Genomic DNA, 23,711 nt, shown 5'->3' with positions numbered 1-23,711 from the left:
TCTACCCTTCTAATTGTGTTCTCAAACATGGTAATTGTTCCTCACAGGAAACATCAGCTGGCTGTAACTTCCTTTGGAGATTAGTTCAATATGTCTACTACTAGCTCCCCAAACTTGACTGAAATTTGAATCTCAACCATTTTGGCTATATCCAGTCACTGGATCTGAGACTCCTGTCAAATTCAGTGTCATTTCACAAACTCCAAAGGCTGTTACATTAACAGAAATTACAACATAACCCTTTTAATTCAACACAAATTTCCATGGAAAGTTCACTTGTACATCAGGAAGAAAGCATGCACATAGAGTAATATACGTTTCAATAGGTATATGAACTAAAATATGAAATTCCAATTTTGCTATCAAAGAAATTTCATATCTGACTTGCAGTTTTCAGAAGCAGCAGGCCATTAATCATCCATGCTACTCAATTCCCAGCAGTCTTTTCAGTTCTTTACTTTTACTTTTGAGTTATTTTTACAAGGAAATGAACCGAATTACTTTGTCTAAAAGCAAAAAAGAAAAATAAAACATATCTTAATAAGTATGTGCAAAAAAACTAAAAAAAAATAAATCTTGCAGTTTTTCTTTAGGTATTATAAGTCTAGCAAAAAGAAGCATTAGTTCAGAAACAGAAGCTGTCTGTTGTTCCAAAAATTTAGAACTCAAGGACACAGATTTCGGGAAGGAGCTTCATCTGGTAAATCTATAAAGTTTTAAAGTATTAAAATTGGCAGAAGCTGAGAGGCCTTATGCAGATTTAGCCAAAGGACTCTGTAAGAAGTTTTCTTTACTTCACAACTAGGGAAGTCAAGGAAAATTCAAGGAATTGGAAGGGCATGTAAAATAGGCAACACCAGCAATTTTAAGAGTCAAGCAACAGTCTTCATATCATAGTACCTGAACTATTTCTTTAGCAAGAACAATGCCTTCACTTAATAATGTTTGGCTATGTACGAGACAGAGGAAGTATCACTGTTTTTCTGTATTCTCCAAGGTGTTTCTTTGGGGAGCTGCCAACTTTGCTTATACCAGGAAACCCTTTTGCAATGTTGAAAATCTTAGGAGCTCTTTAGAAACAAGCTGAAGAGAAAAATCTATTTTCCTCATGTTGATGACAAAGGATTGCCATTTTGGGGTTACCATCTCCCTAGATGTTTTTAGAATTTCATTTTATAACTTTCCCTCCAGAGGTTTTATAAGAGAAAAATGTTTAAATCCTCGAGTACTTCATAATTCATTACAGTTACTGAATATATTGCAGTAACATATGGAAGTCCAAATCATGATGGCAACGCTGTAAGAATTTTACGCCAAAATTGACCTTAAAAGTGAGGACAGATGCAAGATGATTTGTTTAATTAAATTATCTTATATAGAGCGAGAAAGATTTTAAAAAAAAGAATTAGTATAGGTGCACAGGTAGCAACCCTCAACGATGAAGCCTGAGCAGTTTCACTGAAGTCAATAGTTTACAAAAGAAAAGCCACTGCCTAATTAAAAAAGGATTTTTGATTTGATTTTATCTAGACTTCCGCTAATATACATGACATCAAAAAGGCAAGAACAGAAGACTTGTCTCTTGCTCCCACTCTATGCCTTTGCCAAAATGTCACCTTCCTTTCTGTTATGAAAAGAGACATCCAGCCCTCAAATTCCTACTTTATTAGATTTTACAGCATTGAAGTGAGCACAGGTATTTATTGCACCAACATGGCAAATGTCTAGGCTGCTGTTCCCCTTTGCAAATACACAGTACAAACACAGAAGCAAAGCAATCTCCCTTATGCTATTGTACTGAAATGTGGGCACTGCAGCAAAACATTAACAGTCATATTTTAAAACATATTGAGGATATTACAAAGGAAAATAACAATTGGAATTCCAATAGTTTGGAACTATAACTTAAGGGTTGGAAATAACACATTGTGAATATTTCATTATATAATCATGATTTAATTACTTGGATGTTCTTTTGAAAGAGGACATTACCTCTCCTGTCTCTAACCAAAGAGGACCTAAAGCAGGGAAAGGTGGGATGCCTTGGCGCAGGTACATCAGTGGCAGAACAGAGAGAATTCATATCTCTGACTTACAGCTCAGTTTATTTCCTTCATAGCAGATTCATTATCTACTAAAGGGGGGAGTGGATTCATCCAGATCAGTGAGTACTTGGACTAGTCTTAGTCCAGCAACCTGCATTTTTCATTACTTCACAGTTTTAACACAGTGCAAAATGCCCCAACAAACGAGAACAGTTTTCTCTCCTTTTGAAAAGCAAATGATCCTTGCATGATTTGCAGATGCTGTATTAATTATGAAAAAAATCTATTTACTTATGATTTTTCTAAGCTAGTCTAAAAGTAAAACCATTTAAACGTTGATTCAGTTTCAGTGCCCAAGAGAACTGCCCCCAAGGAATCCCAGCCACTGACTCACTTGAAATAGCCCTTGTAAATTAGCAAGCATTGCACAAACACTGCTGGCAAATTCAATCATTTCTGTGTCATGCTGCATTGTTATCTCCCGCTCACTTAAAGAGCTGAAGTTCATTCTCTCTTAATTCGATGTAGGCTAGTGAGATGATAGGAATGACTTTGGTTAAGTAGCACTGACTCTATTAATATTTAACTAAAGAGAATAATAAAAATAGAGCAAAAAGACTTAGAAATTAAACTATCACTTGCATGGTGTTTCCTCATGTTCTCTATTTTTTAATATCTATCATCTCTTCAACAGTATTTTTCTATTTTAAAAAAAAATCCTTTGTGTTAAATGTAGAGCTGTTAGAAGAAAGAAATGCAAAAGATCAAGGTTCAAGCTACAATATCTCTAATGTCTCTGAATCTGTATGGGCTTTTACAGAATTAACCAGGGTCAGAATTTTGAAAACAGATGCTTTTGTCTAGGTCCAGACATCAGCACTCATTAAAATGTTGCTATAAAAAAGCTTTCAGAAATCAAAGCCTTGATAAAATAATATCAATCTCTTGTTTATTCTTTGGTTTCTTCCCAAATCACAGGAAACTGAGAAAAATATTCAAAACTTTAATATCACGTATATTCCTCTAACAATAAAGGCAATAATATGTGAAATTATCATGTGATCTGCTTGTAAAAAATAATTATATTCCTTTAAAAACCTGAATTACACCTGCAAGCAGCCATTTCTGACTTCAAACTTTATATCTGAAGGATAAAAAGTTATATTTGAAAATTTATTATCATCTTTTATAAAATAATTCCTAAATTTTAGATTTCATGAATTCATAAGTATTTTTATCATGATATAAATTTATCTCACTGACTTATGTGGTTACATAAATAAATGTTTAAAATGCCTGAGGGACTACTGCAAATTAAATATAAATAGAGTAAAAAGACTGTGTTGCTTTTTTTTTCCCCCCAAGATTAGGAGACAGTTTGTAGTTCACAGCAGGGTTAAAAATGCTAACCCTCAATGGAGCAGCAAGGGTATAATTAAAATTTGCAGCTGTTGTGTTTCCAATATTTGTAAAGGTGTATGAACGATACAGAATAATTCTTATTACAGTATTACAAGTGTTATTCTTTGACAGTCTATTGATATTTACCCCATTTTATTCCCTAAACTCAAATAAGTCTAATATTGTTCTCAGGTATATTAAAAAGGTTCTGCCTCTTCTTCACAGCAATTGGTGATGTCTATATTTGTATAGATAAGTAAATTTTCATTAATCCTTTCTTGACTGATAAATAGAAATGATTAAGAAGTAGTTGGGCAGAGAACTATAGTGCCAGTTGTCTGCCTCTCCTACAGCTAACATTTCAGCTCTAATGAAGTTAGCCATCTTACACTAGATATGGTAGTGCCAGGCAAATTGTCAGTAATGCCAAAAACTTGGTAATTTTCTGGAAAGCCACTTCAGCTCTTAAATAGTCCTATTTCTTAATTTCCTTGAACTGCCTAATGAATAATTTGAAATTAAGGCAAGCTAAAAGTATAAAATAAAATGGAGTATTTTGCTATAACACAGAAGGAGGATGCCATTCTTGGGTCCTGATCTTAAAAGTACTTACAACAGCCATGCTTTCATTTGTATGTATGAGATGTACTTACATTGTGAGGCTAGATTCTTGTCACATACAGAACTGGAGTAAATTTTAATAAAGAAAGGAAATTGAAATGGATAATTTGCTGGAGAAGCGGGCCATATGAACTACATGAAGTTCAACAAGGCCAAGTGGAAGCTCCTGCACCTGGGTCAGGGCAACCCCTTGTGTCAATCCATGCTCAGGGATGAAAGGATTGAGAGTAGCCCTGTAGAGAAGGGCTAGGTGTTCTGGTGGATGAAAACTGAACAAGAGCCAGTAGTGGATGCTTGCAGACCAGAAAGACCACTGCATCCTGGGCTTCATCAAAAGCAGCATGGCCAGCAGTCCAGGAGAGGTGATTCTCCCCCTCTACTCCACTCTCAAGAGATTCCACCTGGAGTAATGTGGGAATATTTCATGGTACCAAAAAGTATTAATAAATCTCCACATGTTCAGGAAGTATGCCTCACCTGTAAATAGCATATTTTCACTGCATGCTTCTAAACTGCACACAAGGTTGAAAGGAAAATAATCTGCATTTTTCAAGAGGCCTATTTTATAATTAAGGACTCCAGTAGTTCATATGGAAAATGAATAAAAGATCTTTAAAATTCTCTTTGATACATCTATGCACAAGAAACAATCATTACTTAAAGGAGGAACTGAGATATGAAAGAATTTAGTCATGACCCACAGAATGAAGCACTATGTTTGGGGAAAATAAAACAAAGTAGCATTCCCAAATCCATATGATATTGGGCTGAAACCCGGGAAATAAAATAAATTTATTGCTATGACTATTGCATATTTATAAAACACCTTACAAATGGGAACTTCAAAGGATTTTTCAAAGGATTCATTAATTCGATCACAATAATCCAGTGAATTAAGTATTGTAGAATTCATTTTAAAGACCATTAAACTTAGGCATGGACAGCTTATATGACATATCCAAGAGTGTATAATACAAAACAGTGGTGAAAAAAAAATGGGCTGCTTGGTTCTCTTTAAAACTAAGAGCTGAGACCAACTTTCTTTTATGAGGAATACAGTAAGGAAAAATATAGGTTTTATGCATGAAAGAGGGTTTTGACCATCATAGATTTAAAAGTAAGTGCAGTAAAGAATCAAAACTCAGTGAGGAGCAATGAGCTTACTGAGCCTGGAAAACATGGAATGTAAAGAACAAGTTCTATATCTGAAGTGTGATTCAGTTATTAACTGAGACAGGAACATAATATGAAATGGAGGTGGCATAGAATCAGCACAGGAAATCACATACAATATTGGGATTATTTTCATGGTAGACATTTACTAGATACCCACCTGATCGGAAGAGGCAAATGAGGTGGAATGATAATTGAAATACAAAAGAGGCAGAGGAAAAGATGACAGAGATTGCAATCAATAGGAGGTTTCAACGGCTGCCCAGATAAGTGCTGGAATCCATTAAATTGGATTAAAAAATATCACCATTGAAGCAGCCAGTCAGGTTCAGTTTATAGTAGTTTGGTACAGTGGAGAGGTCATGTTTTATTAGGATTAGTTCTGTTTCTTTTTAACATAGTTCCCAGAATGTCATGCAAGAAGCGATACAGTTCCAATTTTCACAACTTGTCAGGTTTCTTCTATGCACCACTGTAATTTTAAATACTTGTCCACAGCATATATTTTTGCTGCAGCTACGCTTGCAGCAATGTAATTGCATCTCCCACACTACATATATCACTTCAGAAAGCAGTTAAAATTTTAAAATTCCAAATCTCTAAAACTTGATTACCATAGAGCTTTTTAAGAAACTCATATAGAAGCTCATCTTGTTTTTTACTACTCGCCATCTTTCCCATTCTATTGAATTCTAGATATTAACCACTGATAAGTTGCTGCTTGCTGTCCGTATAACTCTTGTCACCACCTTCATAGTTCCCCTTCAGAACAACACACACACTTTTTGAAGACATGCATTAAGGCAAGCTATTGTTAAGCCACCAACATCAAATCAGTTTCTATATTTATTTTTCTTGTTTCATCCAAAAGGAAAAAGGTAAAACACTATATTTTTAATATTCCCTCTTATTTTGTCATCATTTGTTTTAGAGGCTCTAGTTTCCCTGTGGCCAGCTTTTTGCATGTGAGAGTCATGAGTAAAGCAACACTGGTCATTCACTTGTCAGTTAAGTACATGTCCAGGTGCTTTATGAGCTCAGAGTGTAAAAGGCACTGTAACCAGAGAAAATGAAATGCATATGGGAAGATTATTTAAAAATAATTTTCTACAATCTTGGTTTCAAAATGCAGCCAATTTCTCCTCTTAGATATACATTATGCCGAATAGCTGGGCCTTCAGACATAAAAAGTTATGGATTCAGCACTAAGCTAGAGATCTGGATTTTGGAAAGCACTGGTCACCCAAAAGCCCCACAACTTGAAACTGAGCATGAGAGTACTTAGACCCTCACAGTATCAGATAGTCTTATTACTTGAAGTGCTACAACAAAATTTCTGTGAAAGCCCTGGGGCTCATAAAAAGCAAATATTTAATGAAAAAGCAAATGAATTGCTGTTCAAACAGCAGGGATGTGTTAGAGTGGTACAACACCCTACAGGAGTTGAGTTTGGTCTAAGGTTTAACCTTTCTGACTGATTTTCTTGGGGGTTTCTCCTGTTTTTTCCAAGTTATATCTGAACACCTTCCATATCATATGGATTGTAGTAGCAGAAATTGTCAAATTCATTTGTTATTTGAACATATTATGTAACTCGACACACTGACAGAAAAGAAACCAGGGAGTAAAACATAAGAGAAGAAAAATCCCTTGTATTCTCCAGAAAGGTGAAGGCAAATACTGCACGACTGAACCAGCCATTTAATGGCTCATTTCAAATCATAGTCATATTATGTAAGTATCAAATTTTACCTTGCTATTAACTTGAAAAAAGAAATTAGTGAATATATCTCATTTTATTTCAGCATACCAAGACCACACTCTGATATTGAGGGATGTCTTGCAGCACTGGAAAGAGCTTAGAATTTCTGATGGGAATCATTTACTGTGATAAGCAATAACAGCAAGAACATTTGAGACGGAGCCAGTTTGGAATCAGCTCCAGAGAAATGCTGAGAAAGAATTTAAGCATGCATTTTAGGTCTATATGCCTCAATGGGTAATAAAAGTAAAACCAAACAAAACTAAACCAGTCAACCAATCAATCAAAACCAACCCACCAAAAAAACAACCAAACAATCAAAAAAACCCCAAACAAAACCAAGAAAACTAAACCAAACAAACAAAAGAAAAAAAAAAAAAAAGAGAAAATCTGTAGTCTTGTTTGTCCGCTGATGGGGAAGAATACCCATTCTTTGTAAGTGATGTGATCACAAACTCTAGGCTGGAAACCCAGGCCAAAGTTTTCAACACCTTACATCATCCCCACCAAATATAAAATCCCTAACAAGTCACAGTCCTTACAGTGGAACGGGAGCCAGCTCCTTCTATAGCAACAGTGGTTTGATGTAGTTGTATAAAACATGTACTTCTGTCAGTAAAATACACTACAAAGATAACTAAGAGCAAATACTATGTAAGAAGGTGCCATCTTTATGTCATTGCTTGTCATCCCTTGCATGAGGTTCTGTCTAATGGGATCTTGGCTTCCATCTACTTGTGCCTAGTTAACTTGAACTGCTTAAAAAGCTTTATGCATGGCTTCACATTCCTGCCATAAATCTCCTGGTAATATCAATATTGCATGTTTCATTCCTCTTGAGAATGATAGTGTTCCAAAGGAGAGCAGAGTCATAAGAGAAGAGCAGATGACACATTTTATGCACAGAAGGGTGGCATCTGAAACCAAGAAGGGCACTTATTAGTACTGTTTTCTATAACTGTGGGTCATAAATCCCTTGGAGGTCGTACAAAGGTTAAAAAAGAGAGCTATCAGTGACCAACACTCAGTTCCTGCAGGGCTGGGAAATAAGAGACACTATTTTTACTAACTTCAATTTCTACACTTCCCAGAAAGCTTCAAATTACCTTTAATTGCTGGAAACAGTTTAGCTCCTCCAAAATGAGAAAGTCAATAAGCACAGTTGTTTTTCACTCTCCTGTCCTGGGGGGGACTTGTTAATACTGACTGGTGGAGATCACTCCAAAACAGATGAGCTGAGACGGCCTTTACCTTTCAGAAAGTTAGCTAAATGTAATCACTAAAGTAAACGATCTGGGGAGAGATGGTAAGGAAATAGACCATTTTTTCACAACTCTTTTGGCAACTGTCTTTCTCAGGAAGATCCTGCCTCCTGTATCCCCAGGCATTTTTCCATCCCCTGAACATGCATTTGGTTGTGCTGGTACAATTCCACTCACTGCAGAGATTTCTGGGGAACCAGGTTATAACTTCCAGGTTAATAACAAGCCTCCCTGTAAAGGCAGAATATTTTTAAAATAGGTCTTTCTCTTTCATCATGCAACCCCATAAACAGTCATAGGGTAAGCAACAGGGACAGAATAAACTTAAGAAAAATGAGCTACTGTATCAGGACAGAGTGGAAATAGAGACAGGGGACACAAGGACAAGGCTAATTACTAACTAGAACACCAATCTGGAAGACAGAATGACGGAGGGTGTGTGAAAACCACTGTACGTATCTGGAGTACAAAAGGACAGGGTGAGTCAGCAACATAAGAAACAAAAAAAATCATGATTTGATGCAAACAAAATCAATGAGATGATGGCAGAATTGTTTCCAAGAAGAATTTTTTCAGTGTTTTCATGAGGTCTTTAAAAGAATTGAATATGATGAGGGTACTGAAGATCTCAAGGATTGAACTACAAGACTAAGCAAATACAGAGGCATTGATTAAATGCAGAATAAGAGTACATCAAAGGAGACCAAAAACATCTCTTCAGAGTTGTGGGAGGAAAAAATTGGAAAGTTAATCAATTTTCTTTTAAAGTTATATAAACAATACCAAGATAAACCTAACCAAACCAAAGTCATATTATAAATGCATCCCTCTTTCTTTCAGAGAGAAACTGATTTATTCTACCTACTACCAGATGAAAAAAATCAGGTTTAGGGATGAACCCTCCTTTCTCAGATGCACTGCTGAGCTCAACTCAATAGTCTGCTTCCCCTCCATGTACAGATCTCTGGCTGTTTATACAGGAATTTCTGAGTATGCACTGAAAAATATTAAAATTCCTAGTAATAATAAGAAAAAATTATATTTTATCTGAAACACAAGAAATTTGTTTTAACTAAAAAAAAAAAAAAGGCAGTTCTTTCAGTTGCAAAAACAAGCATTCAAAAATTATCACAAAATCTCTTTGTCTGCAGTTCCTTTTTTAAGTTTTCCTGTGCAATGAATGAAGCAAGGTCTCAGTGGATGGTGAAGATAAGGAAAGAAATGACTAAAACATGATAGTGCACTTGAGGATAATATAATAATATTTATGTAGATGTATACAGTATAACCATTCTATCCCTCCCACATTTTACTGGAAACATAAAAAATTTTCTATCATAGCAATCCTTCAGATGAACTACACTCCTTTGGAAGGGGGGAAAAGAAGGGGGTGAAGAAATATGGCAAATTTGTTTTTCAGTAAGATTTCAAAGAAAATGAAGGAATTAAAAAGTAGAGGTGTTAATAGATTGTGCATGCATATTTGTATTGCAATTTTCATAGGAGTAATGCAGTAAAAATCATAAAAATCATAAAACTATGATTAAAATGGGAATAAAATAATAAATCTAAGAAGTTCCAAATTAATTTACCATTAACAGGTTTTACAGACCTCATAAATTTACTTTCTTTTTAGTGCTCATTATAATCAATAAAGGTGTATATATAGAGAAGTATAAGGGTCAACACAGTTGTCTACATATCCAGTTCAATATAATTCCTTAACTGCACTAAATTCATAGGTGTGACTAGGGAATACAGAGCCTCTTCAAGTGAAGAACATAGTGTATTATAATGAGACTGAATTTGTCCTTTTGATCTGGAAGGTACTGGAGATAATAACTGTGGTGTCTTTTGTATGACAGTGTGGCAGGCATGGTTCTGAGCACCATACATCAATGCTCTGAAACCTCCCTCTGAACCAACATAATTTACCTATTTTTTTCCAAATAAAACTTAACTATTATAGTCAAGAAATAGCTCTTCTGCATTCTAAATCAGTCCTTTTTCTCTTTTATTTCACTTGTTTACAACACTTATGCTTTATCTGTAGTAATGTGTAAATCATCAAAATGCATACATACAAGTTAATCAACACTCAAAAATTTTCTGTCAAAGCTAGTATGAAAACGAAAATGAAAGAAACAAAAATTCAAGTATATATACCTCCATATAGCTGAATGGACAGGCAACCTGTTATAAAGGCAAAGCTCCAAAATCCCTCATGAAAGTCATAATTTGCATCAGAATTTGCATCAGAATTTGCATCAGAATTTGCATCCGAATTAAGAGGTTTCAAATCAGGTTATATTTACAGAGGTCCTTTGTTTTATGAAAATGCTATTTTTTTCCTATTTCTCTTGTTTGTTCTATGATCACTTCAGAGATTAAGAGTAGAAAATGACTGGAAAACACACTGAAATCTTCTAAGAACAAAAATGGAGGCTTTATCCTTCACTATAAAGATATTAATAAAATTTTCTCATCTGGGTGATCCCTAATTTAGTTTTTACAAGTTCTTTGATTATACTACTAAGTTGAAAATAGAGGCATGAATAATGTGATATTCTATGAGAACCTAGAATACTTTTTTTAGAAAGTCAGTTCAAAGCTTGATGGAATAAAGACTCCTTGTTATTTTATTCTGTAAACAGCATAGCTTACAGTTTTAATTCTGAAATTCTCATCAAACTCCACATTAGAATCTACTACAGGAAATCCTCTGTTCACACTTGGCTCAGAAAAATATGAAACTTTGGCAAATAAGATAAGTAATGTCTAATATTCCACACCCATAAATGAAGGAAGCTGAAGAACACATTCAGCAAAATGGAACTGAAGATGCTGTGGATACAGTCTTCTTCCTGGACTTCAGCAAAGCCTTTGACACCGTCTCCCATTGCATACTCCTGAAAAAGCTGGCAGCTCATGGCTTGGACAGGGGTTAGGAACTGGCTGATGGCCGAGCCCAGAGAGTGGTGGTGAATGGTGCTGCATCCAGTTGGCAGCTGGTCACTAGTGGTGTCCCTCAGGGATCAGTGTTGGGCTCAATTCTATTTAATATCTTTATCGATGATTTAGATAAGTGGATTGAGTCCACCATCAGCAAATTTGCAGATGACACTAAGCTGGGGGGGAGTGTCAATCAGTTGGAAGGCAGGAGGGCTCTGCAGAGGGACCTGGACAGGCTAATTCCAATAGGATGAGGTTCAACAAGGCCAAGTGCCGGGTCCTGCACTTAGATCACAACAACCCCCTGCAGCGCTACATGCTGGGCACAGAGTGGCTGGAGAGCAGCCAGGCAGAAAGGGACCTGGGGGTTTGGATTGACAGGAAGCTGAACATGAGCCAGCAGTGTGCCCAGGTGGCAAGAAGGCCAATGGCATCCTGGTCTTCCCTGGCCAGCAGGATCAGGGAAGTGATTCTTCCCCTGTACTCAGTGCTGGTGAGGCCACACCTGGGGTGCTGTGTCCAGTTCTGGGCCTCTCAGTTCAGGAAGGATATTGAGGTGCTGGAGCAGGTCCAGAGAAGAGCAACAAGGCTGGTGAAGGGACTTGAGCACAAGTCTTATGAGGAGAGTCTGAGGGAGCTGGGGTTGTTCAGCCTGGAGAAGAGGAAGCTCAGGGGAGACCTCATCACTCTCTACAACTCCCTGAAAGGAGGTTGTAGCCAGGTGGAGGTTGGTCTCTTCTCCCAGGCAACTATCAGTAAGACAAGAGGGTATGGTCTTAAGCTCTGCCAGGGGAGGTTTAGGTTGGATATTAGGAAGAAATTCTTTACAGAGAGGGTAATCAGACATTGGAATGGGCTGCCCGGGGAAGTGGTGGATTCTCTGTCCCTGGAGGTTTTTAAGATGAGACTGGATGTGGCACTTAGTGCCATGGTCTAGTAACCACAGTTGCAGTGGATCAAGGGTTGGACTTGATGATCTCAGAGGTCCCTTCCAACCCAGATGATTCGATGATTCTATGATTCTATGCATGCCAAAAAGTTCAAGTAAAGCATTCCTAAGTAGATTAGTTTTGTATTTCTCACACATCAGATTAAATCCCATGAAAATCCAATTTCATTTTTCACCTTCTAAAACATTATTCATATTATGTTTTTAATCAAGTAAAAATAGGAGATAAAAAGATAAAAAATAAAACTATCATAAATGGCTGTACATTTGGTTTACTCAGACTTTTTTATTAGTCCTCAGTTGTTATTTGAATCTCATCAGCATGTTATGCTGGGACAGTGGAAAGGTCATTAGAAAAACATTTCTGGTGGCATTCTGTCTGAAGAAAAAAAAGAAGAAAAAAAGCCCCTCAGAATATTGCAGAAGAAAATAGCAAGGAAGCCAAATTTCCCAAATATGGAGTTAAGAAAAGATGAAAATCATCATCATTTGACCTTGAATTACTGTTCAAGAGATTCATTAGCTAGCACTGTCTGGTCCCCTGACTCTGACACAGCAGAGGCACAGGAATGGTGTTATTGCTTTGCACAAATTCCTAAACACAGGATATACTTTTTACCCTTTTGCTGCTAATCATGTTAATAAGACTTTTGATTTAAGCAAATGAATAATCATTGACTTCACTCTGCAACCATCCAGGATGTATAAAGTTTATATGCAACTTGAATTTGTTATTACTAACACAAATCAATCCAATTCAGTGTGCAAGCCTCATTTTCCACTTTTTTCTTTTTGAAACTCCATTTTTAAATGATCAGCAATTCAGTATCAAGTGACAATTTCTACATATAGAGTACTTATTTTTAATATTGGTGATTTTAAATACAACTTTTAGCTGCAGTAAAGGAATGGATTATGGTGGCTCGCAGATTTGCCACCAGTGGATATTTGCCAACGTTAATAATTATTGTGGAACTCAGCAACTAGTTGCAATGCTTAATATATACTTAAAAGTGACCAGGACAGGAGAAATAGGAAGATCTCTTACTTACAAATCAAAGCCTAGAGGAAACTGTATGGTGCCAAAACATTAGTATTCCTAGAAAAACTAAATAGAGATATTTGTGCAACTGGACAATATTGTCTAGTTTAGCTATTAACCCCTTGCTATAAAAAGTGCTGCTTTGTTTTTAAGACAGTGTAAGGACTGAAGAGATGACTATTCCAGCCTCTGTCTCTGTAACTCCTATGACTAAGACAGCTTTTCTCAGTTTAGACATTTTAAGATAATTTTCAATTCTACTATCTCAAATCCTCAAAGAACTATAAAGATATGCAATAATGAATTTAAATAGACTAAGTGGTGCTTTCTTTGATGAAAATGGCTCAGATTTCCAGATCAAAGACAGTAAGAAAGAGGTTCTACCCCCTAACTTTCTTAATGCTTCATCTCTGTCTTTGTAAAATTGGAGTAATGATCAAACAACAGAAGTTGCAAAGATAAAGAAATTACCTACTCAATTTCACTTCTACAGCTTCTAAACATGAAATCTTGCTAAAGAAATACATTTTGTATACATGTAATACTCAGAAAAGTTGAGGACTTCTGTGCTGCTTGGTTCTTTAATACATTAGCCAATGTGCTGCTATTTCCATTCTGATGTACTGTATTTTTCTTATTGATCAGAGGTTCACTGTGTTTAGTGTTACTTTATGCAATTAAAGGAGTGAATGACTGTGGGCTCTTGTAATGAGCCCAGTCGAAAAAAGAAAAAAGTCACAGCTATAAATCAAGAGGATTAAATGAAGATATTGTAGCATCTGAATGATACAGAGCTCTCTTTTATTCTGTGCTCATATAGCTCTTTTCATAAATTATGAAAGGCATTACAATAACAAAAAAACGTTAGAAAACTATTGGAAATAACATTATGACAATATAAAGAGCCTACTTGGCCAAGATAAACAAATGTTGTAATATATCAGAAATATATTCACAGTTTAGTTCACCTCTGTTAGCTACTATGGTCCATGTTGTATAAAATCAGCCTTGCATGTACTGCTCATTTGCTTTATATAAAAAGTGCAGGGATTACTCCCAAAATAATTTTTATTTCATTTTAAGTCAGTTCAAACATCTGTATGACCAAAATGAACAATGACTTACTGGATTAAAGTAATCTTCAGCCTAAAGAGGCACAGAAAATCCAGGTCTGCCTGGTGATGTGGGCTAACTTTGCCATCTGTTTCTAAGCAGGAAGAACAGAGGACTGTTCTGCCAGAGGGAATTCCTTCCCAAAAGCTGTTATTTGGCATTCACAGTTCCCATAATGATGCTTAACAGAGCAGGAGGAAGCACTCTCAGCACTTGTGTCTCAAGGTGCGCTCCATTTCCACTACCCGCATACACATTCTTCTGACTTTTTACCTCTAGCATTGTAGACAGCCCTACTGTTTCCCCATGATGCATCTTGCTCCCCAACACAAGGCAGGTTTCAATACAAAAGAGAGTTATACCTATCAAAACTTGAAATTAAGGTTTTACAAAATGCAAGCAAACAGAGCGTTACAAGGAAAAAATAAAACCCAAACAAACCCTATTGCTCTAATTACACATACGTTTCATTCACTCATTCAAATTTCCTTCAGCCTGCTCTTGCTCAAAGGCCACATAGACATGAATTCATCCCCTTCCCCTCATTTCATGAGGATCCATAAGAATAACTTCCATTTCCAGCTATTTGATAGGGGTTTAAACATCCTGGGGAGTTCTAGCTGCAGTCAGACACCTTGTATATGTAAGCTGTATTCATTTTGCTTCTGCAGTAATCATATTGCCTAATCAGACTGGTCAATCTTCAGTTCTTCTTACAGATTTCAATAACTTCATGATAAATGTTATACCAGACATTGGCTATAAATAAAAGTTGCTATGCATCTGATTTCTGGTATATTTACTTTTCACAGAGACCTCACCCTCTATGACAGATACAAATGTCACCTCAATAAAAACTGGTCTGCTTGCTTGATATATCTAGGAGTAAATTCTTTCCCTTCCCTTTACCGTGTTTTAACATGTTCTCTTTTGCCAGAAGAAATTTAAAGTAGTTTGGAGCCGATTTTTTTTTATCTATCAATTTTATGTTGCCAAATCAATAACTCATCATTTGCAATTCCCTAAGATGTCAAGGGAATTGAGGAAAAAAATTACTATTTTGTCAGATCAACTCTTCTATTCCTAGTTTTATTCTACTGTAGTCAAAGCAAAATTTCCACCAAAGGAAGTGTTAAAAATTGCAGGACATGATCCTGGAACAGTACAGGGACCAGAACACTCAGAGGAAGGTAATTGAACATCCAGTCCTACAAAGGGTAAATGCTAGAAACTGTTCTTGTTCAGTATCAGTTGACCAGTTTTCTGCCACCTGTCATAACCATTTGAGGAATTAAATGGGAAATCATAATTTACCGTAATAAGAGGAGCATAATTGGAAAGAAATTAAATAATAACAGAAAAAAAAAAAGAAAAAAATGGCAGATGAACAAAGACCAACCTACTGAGAGGAATAAAAGAAAGAAGTAAATCAAAAGACTGAATCATTGGCGTTCTGACACACTAAGAGGACCAGCTTTTTGATCAGTTTTTATGAAGGCAAAATTTCACATAGTAAGTTTAAACAAAAAGAATATAAAACATACCAAATGTATTATATACAGTGTTATCAGGTGTTGGAGAGAGAAACTTAAATTGCATTCAGCAATGCAGGTGAAGGCTGCCTGCATTGAAGGCTGCCTCTTTCATGTTTGATTTCTTGGACCATTTCAGAGATCCAATGGTCTATTCTTGTCATGTCACAGTCTAGTTTTTTTGTGATATATTGAAGGAATTGCTGCTAAGTTCTCCTGTCTCTATTTGACTCTTGAGGGTTATTGACTTTGGTTCTGCCTAAGGGTTCTTTCTTCTACGAAAAAACATTAGAGATCTCCTGGTGCTCTCTTGCCTGCTAGCAATGGGCATTGCCAATTTTGCATGCACATGCTTTGTGACTGTAGTCTTATCAATCTCCAGCTATGTAGAGCTAGTTGTGCACACACAGTCATTCAAAACACAAGCTTTATTCTAAGCATGGCTATCAGAATTGTTGTTAGGTGAAAAGAAACCTCAGGTTTGAGTTGAATAGCTCATTTCATCTGTTCCAAACTCTGGGATATGCCTCATTCTCAAATGGAGATTTTCATTATGTTTAAGAACATAATTAATTCTGAAGCTGTATACTCTTCACTTAATTTGAAAGGTTTGGACTTTCCCATAAATCATGGAACACAGCTGGTTTCTTAGCTGTTACAAAACAAGCAACAAAACCAAACCCAGCATTGACTACTAGGACTCTACTATAAATACTGTGAAAGGGGCACAGTGACTGAAAATTCTGAGTCATTCATCTTAAAATAGACCAAAAGAAAGTATCTATCAAACAGACCAGCAAAATGCAACCACTTGTAAACTGACCAGCCAAAGAAATGGACAGAAAGAACTCTATTTGCCGGAACAACGTGAAACATTTGTGGTTCCCACCAGAAGCAGAATCTGGTCAGATTCAGTACTGATGTCAGATCAGTACAATTATCATTAGATTCCACTGAAGATAAAAGCCTTTTACTGAAAATATAAATTACCTTTTACCATCAAGATTTCAAGTTATATTAAAACAGCACTCTTATTTTCCTTTGCCTTCAGTCAAAATGGCATTTCCAGAACAGTTCACATGAAACACAATTTAAACAGTGAATTAGAGACTGAAACATCAATCCATTAAGCTTCATATTTCTCAGAAAGCTTAAGAGTGGAGAAGTTCAAACTTCATTTAGTATGTTGCAGATGAAGATATCACAATGTCATCTCCTCTAATTTCAGTTTCTTTCCATATTTTTCCTGAGGATGTGTAACTTCTTTTCCCACTGTAAAGCCTGGAATTCAAACCATTCTCTATGGCATTAAGGTTAGATTCATAGACTTCTATAATATCTCAAGTTGGAAGGGACCCATAAAGATTATCAAGTTCAACTCCCTGCTTCTCACAGGACTACCTAAAAGTAAATCATGTGACTAAGAGTGTTGTCCAGATGCTCCTTGAACTCTGCCAGGCTTAGTGCCATGATCACTTCCCTGAGGAGTCTCTTCCAGTGACCAACCACCCACTCAGTGAGGACCCCCAATTTGAACTTCCCCTGGTGCAGCTTCATTCCATTTCCTTGTGTCCTGTTGCTGATCACCAGAGAGAGGAGACCAGCACCTTCTCCTTTGCAGCCCTTATTGAAGATGCTGTAGACTGAGACTACAGACTAGTGTTCTCCAAGTTGAGCAAACCAAGTGACCCTAGATGCTCCTCATAAGTCTTGCCCTCAAGACCTTTAACCATGTTGGTCACTCTCCTCTGGACACAGTCTAATAGGTAGATGTACTTCTTTATGTTGAGGTCTCCAAAACTGCAACCAGTACTCAAGGTGGGGCTGCACCAGTGCAGTGTAGAGTGGGACAATCACCTCCCTCAACCAACCATCAATGCTGTGCCGGAGGCACTCTAGGACACAGTTGGCCTTTCTGGCTGCCCAGACACTGCTGACTCATGTTGAACTTGCTGTCAACCCAGTTCCCCAGATCTCATTCTGCAGGGCTGCTTTCCAGACTCTCTTCCTCTGATTTGTACATATAAGCATATTATCCTGTCCCAGGTGGAGAATCCTGCACTTGCTCTTTTTAAATTTCATGACTGGTGATTGTTCAGGTCTCTAGTCTATCCAGATCTCACTGTAAAGCCTCTCTACATTTTATATAATCCTTTGAGCCCAACCCAGCAGCCAATTGTTCACCCAGTATATTATAGACTTGTCTAGCTGCGTTGGACATTTTGTCCAGAAGGATACTGTGTGAGAGAGTATCAAAAACTTTGCTAAAATCCCAAACTACCACATCTACTGGTTATCCTTGGTCAACTAGACAGGCAACCCTTTCATAAAAGGAAATTAAGTTAATTAGGAAGGACTTTCCCCTCATGAACCCATGCTGGCTGTGACCAATGAATGTGTGATCTCTCAGGGTTTTTTCAATAACTCCCAGAATAACCTTCTCCATAATTTTACCAGGCACTGAAGTAAGAATGACAGTCCTGTAATTACCAGTCTTTCTTCATACTATTTTGAAAATTGGGACATTTGCCAGATTCCATTCAACTGAGACCCCTCCAGACTCCCAAGACCATTGAAAAATAATGGATAGAGGCCCCACGGTAACATTGGCCAGCTCTTTCAGTATCCTGGGATGAATCTCATTGGGGTCCATAAATTTATGTGCATCTAGCTGGAGCAGCAAGTTAAGGGTCAGCTGGGAGGTTATCACCCCTCCAGTCACAGTCTTCCAGCATAGATCTCTGGGTGTTCCAGGGCCCATTATTAGTGTCAAATAATAAGACAAAGAAGGCCTTCTGCTTTTTCTTCATCCTTATTTGTGAGATGACTGACCTCATCAGGTAATGGATCAATGTTATCCCATATCCTCCTTATGCTGCTAACATATTTTTGTTGTTGTACACAGTGCTGGTCAGCTTGAACTCTAATTGAGTTTTGGCTGCACTAATTTTCACCCTACAGTGGCAAACAGCATATCTGTAGTCCTTCCCTGTCACTTGTCCTTGCTGCCAATCTCCATACGCTTTCCTTTTCTACCCAACTTTTGGAAGATCCCTGCTCAGCCAAGCTAATCTTCTGCCATATTTCTGACACTTTGGAGTTGCCTGCTCCTATTCTCTTAAGAGATGGCTCTTAAAAAATGACCAGTATTAACGGACACCAGCACCTACAAAAGTAGACTTTCAGGGTGCCTTACCAACTAATTGCTTCAGCAGCCCGCAGTCGGCTCTCCTCCTATACAGGGCTGAAGATTTGCTGGCAGTTTTTCTCCTGATACCAATGATTTGAAACTCTACTATCTCATGGTCACTGTGACCAAGACAGTTACCAATCATCACTTCTCTCATGAGTTCATCTCTGTTTACAAACAACAAATCTAGGAGGGTAGCTTTCCTAGTTGTCTTCCTTTGTACTTGCACCAAGAAATTCTCTTCAATGTGCTCCACAAATTTTCTGGACCTGTTTGTGTCCACTCTATAATATTTCCAGTTGATGACTGGAAGGTTAAAATTACCCATAAGGACAAGGGCAATTGATCAATTCCTTATAAAATAGCTCATTTGTGATGTTGTCCTGGTTGATAGCAGACACCCAAAACAATATCTCTTTATTTGCTTTCCCCTTTGTCTTTACTCAGAGGCTCTCAACCATGTTGCTGTGAACTGTATCACACAATCCAATCCCTCCCTTATATGCAGTGCCACATCTCCACCTCATCTGCCTTGCCTTTCCTCCTGAAGAGCCTATAACTGTCCATCATGACACACTAGTCACAGGACTCATCCCAACAGGTTTTGCTTATGCCAATGATATCGCAGCTCTGGGACTGAGGCAAAGCTTCTAGCTCCTCTTGTTTATTTAGCTTCTAGCTCCTCTTGTTTAAGCCCAATACAAATTCTGTGGCCAGATTTTTTAGTGGGGGGTGCTACAGAGGTGGCTTCTGTGAGAAGCTGAAAGAAGCTTCTTGCATGTCTGGCAGAGCCAATACCAACCAGCTTCAGGATGGACTTGCTGTTGTCCAAGGCTGAGCCAATTAGCAATGGTGGTAATGACTTTGTGATACCATATTTAAGAAGGAAAAAAGTTATTGTACAGATGTAATTGCAGCCAGAGAAGAGCCCATGGAGGACCACAGGGATGCAGATATCCACTTGCAGCTCATGGAAGAGACCCACACTGGAGCAAGTGGATGCTCAAAAGAGGGTTGTGAACCCATGGGAAACATGCTGGAGCAGGCTCCTGGCAGGAACTTGCAGACCTATGGAGAGAGGAGCCCATGCTGGAGCAGGCAGGACTTGTGAGCCTGTGGGGGACCCACGTTGGAGCAGGCTGTGCCAGATGGACTACACCCTGTGGAAGAATGACTCATGTTGCAGCAGTTCATGGAGAACTGTTGCCAGTAGTATGGACTCACATTGGAGAAATTAATGAAGGACTGTCTCCTATGGGTGAGACACCATGCTGGAGCAGGGGAAGGACTCCTCTCCCTGAGTAGTGGCAGGAACAACGTGTGATGAACTGACCATCACCCTCACTTCCCATCTCCCTGTGCTGCTGGCAGGGATGCAGTAGAGCTCAGGAAGGAGGGGGGTAGGGGGAATGTCCTTTTAAGATTTATGTTCCTTCTCATTATCCCGCTCTGAATTTTTTAGTGATACAGTCAATTGATATCCACAACTGGAGTCTGTTTTGCCTATGATGGTATTTGGTGAGTGATCTCTGGCACACTGTCCCACAAATATTGGCATGCCACACCCAGGTTTTTCTCTAGTGAGCCTCCTTTCATCCCTTTCCCCCTTCAAATTTAGTTTAAAGCTCTTTCTATGAGACCTATTGACTCCCACGCAAAGATCCTTTTCCCCCTTTGAGACAGAATTATCACTAAAGCATCAGCAAAGGAACATTACAGAAGTTCCATGAGAGTCTACCAATATTATAGGTAGAAAATGCACCTCAGAAGACACATGAAAGGCAGATACGGACTGATGCCAGATCCTCTGGATCTCAGAACAGTTCCAACCATAAGGAAGCTTTTCTTGTCTTTTGTTTACAGTAAATTATCTAAAATCAATTGATGCAATTTTTTGTAAAGTCTAGTGGGCCCTCATTAACAAAAAACCATGCAAACTCATTTCTTCTAGATAATAGAAAATCGAATTAAGCTAGTTCAAATTGATTAGCAACAATTTTGAGTGGAAGATTCTTGAAAAGCATATAATAAGATAAAAACTATCACCATTTGTATGAGTGCAGAAGGCAAGACCTATGTTTACTCTCACTTTCCTGTATCAAACCTTTCTTCTATCACAAATCCATTTATAACTTCACCCAACTAATGAAGTAGTTTCTGTTCTTTTCAGAGGGAAAGGCTTCAGACTCTCTACCACAGCTACAGGTTATACAGAACTCTCAGTGTGTTACATGAGTACAGATTGGTCAGTATTCTGGTAGCTGCCAAGCCTAGCGAGGCATGGTGAAGTATGGAAATAATTTGTGAATTGCCACAGTGGATTCTCTGAATGGTTTTAATTAATGAATGTCAGGGAGCTGGAGGGAGCTCACCACCAAAAAAAAAAGGAGGGTATGTCCCAGACACATTTGAAAGCCTAACCTAGTACTCAACCAACCAAAACATCTATACTCCTGAGCAAAGAGAAAACCTTTCCTAGCTAAATGATTTTTTGTGTTTTTTCAGTGCCTCATGAGATGTGGGAATAGATTCTTATGAAAACTTCTGCATCAAAAATCCCATTGTATTTTCTACCACTGTGATTTTCCATTGTTATATTTCTTACACACTGCATACATTAAGGCACATTAATAAAGGAAAGCAGCAAGTCAGCCTGTCAGATATTTCAAAATGGGCCATGGGAAATGATTGGTTTAGGATGACTGGACAAAATCAGTTTGTTCAGCAAACTTAATTTTAGCTGAGAACCAAGAAATGTGTGTACAACATGAACATATCGTAAATTAGCTGGGCTCAAAAATACACCATATAGCTGGGCTTTTGGGACAGCAGAGAAACTTAAGTGTTCTGGTGCTTCATGGCCAAACTCTACCTTTTAACAGGAAGGAAGAAGCACTACAGTTACTCTGATGGTTGACAGATCTTCGCACATTCTCTCAGAATTCTGAAATGCTAGCAACAGAAACATCCATATTTAAGGCTTCAGGGGAGAAAAAGAGTTTCCACAAACACAACGCTAAACCTGGAAGGTGAGATTGAAAGAACCCAATAAAACAAGATTATGTGCATTTAAAGATAAAACTATTAACTCTCCCTGTGAAGCAACATTTTACTATGCTAAACTGTTAAATGGATGATAAACTGTCATTTCCAGGAGTTTTAATTCCTATAAGGGATTTCTTGGAAAGTTACTGTAAACTTGTGATTTGTGTTCTCTAACAGTTCCATAGGAAGACAAGAAAAACTCTCTAAGATATAGTGTCCAAATTCTCCCTCACACATGAATGGGAACTGAAACTCAGCACAGTTTAAGAAGCTCTGGAAGATATTCAGAAGACTTCGTATGAGCACACAGACAACAGCAAAGGTTTGTGCTCGTCTTATCTACCAGTTTTCTGCCGTGAAATTCAGCACATCTGTGGAGCCTGAAAAGCCGACTGCATAACAACGTCCTAGCATGAATTACCTTTTCAGTAGGTTTACCGTCTTGAGAGGTGATGTTTCTCCTCGATTCCCAAACTACCCCTGGACCTTCTCATCCTACTAGCCCATTGGAGACTGTTCCACAGAGCTGCCTGGACCCCCCCACAGCATCCACCCTGTGGAAGAAACACATATTGAAAAACTGTGATGCAGCAGTTAAATCTTCTTAAGACATATATTGAAGACATTGGGAGAGAATAACTCAGGTAGACTAAAACATGATCTAAAGCTGTCATTACACTATCTGAGAAGGGAGGAGAATTGTAGTATTACAGTGCCCCCTCAATGTAATTGTATGTATGATAGAGCTACTGAAGGCACAGTTAATTGCAAGAAGACTTTAAGGCACAAACATAAACAGAGATTTCAAAGGCACTTAGTCAATAATGTGATCACCTAATCTTACAGATAACAACCTTGCCTATTAGAAATGCATTATTTTTGCATGCTTAGCAGTAATAGGAAGGGGGTAGTTACCAATATATCTCTGTAATGAGTAGCTTCATCATAGATCCATGCAGGGCATAGTGGTAGAAATTAGGTGTTTTCCTGTCATTAGTGACAGTGAAACATATCTGTGTATATCTCGTGATGGCAAGATATGCCTTCCAGCACTGGAAACTTCCTTCATCTAGAGTCTTACATGCACATCATGGTAAAAATTTAAATTGGACAGAAGTTTAAAAATTAATTGCTCTGCTAAATAATTTTGAAGTTATAGCCTGGATATAATGCACCAAATTTCTGATTCAGTCATCAAATAAATAAAGATTAGAAATAACAATGGTATCTAATATTTCATAGCTTGAAAACACTGATAGGAATGAGATATGAAACTGGTCTTTTGTTTCAAATATTTTAAAACCACTGCTCATTTACTAAAGGAAAAAAAAAATCTACTGTCTCTTGTTTATGACAAGAGAAAATTGAGCAAATCATGACTTCAGATAACCCATAAGTCACTGACTTTGTTTTTCAAAGACCTGCTTGCTTTTTATTCTTTTGGCCTTGGCTGCCTAGCAACCTTCACAGAGCTTTCTTAGTCTATACTAATTCTGGAGAGTTTTCATTTATATATTTATTTATGAGAATGTCTATAAGGAGGATACAGAAACAAAGAGTTGTTTGTTCCTTCCTTCTAACACTGAATTCCAAACATGTCACCTCAGTGTCTCAGTGAAGGACA

At 37.6% G+C, this 23,711-nt stretch overlaps 1 protein-coding gene across 9 annotated transcripts in view; it reads right to left on the bottom strand.

Annotated features, from left to right (window-relative positions):
• Positions 1 to 23,711, bottom strand: part of LRRC4C (leucine rich repeat containing 4C) — a 493,770-nt gene that overhangs the window by 37,393 nt on the left and 432,666 nt on the right. For 7 of the 9 annotated variants that reach the window (XM_051791728.1, XM_051791727.1, XM_051791730.1 and 4 more), the window contains one exon: positions 22,509 to 22,641. The exons of the other annotated variants lie outside the window; for them this stretch is intronic. The gene's annotated coding sequence lies outside the window, so the exon portion shown is untranslated. The remainder of the gene's footprint in view (positions 1 to 22,508; positions 22,642 to 23,711) is intronic. 9 annotated transcript variants of the gene reach the window in all.

This window comes from Manacus candei, unplaced genomic scaffold (assembly GCF_025592945.1).
Source record: "Manacus candei isolate 608988 ecotype Guabito, Panama unplaced genomic scaffold, ASM2559294v1 h1tg000033l, whole genome shotgun sequence".
NCBI lineage: Eukaryota > Metazoa > Chordata > Aves > Passeriformes > Pipridae > Manacus > Manacus candei.
Note: the sequence above shows the minus strand (reverse complement) of the source record. Positions and strands in the feature narration are given on the sequence as shown.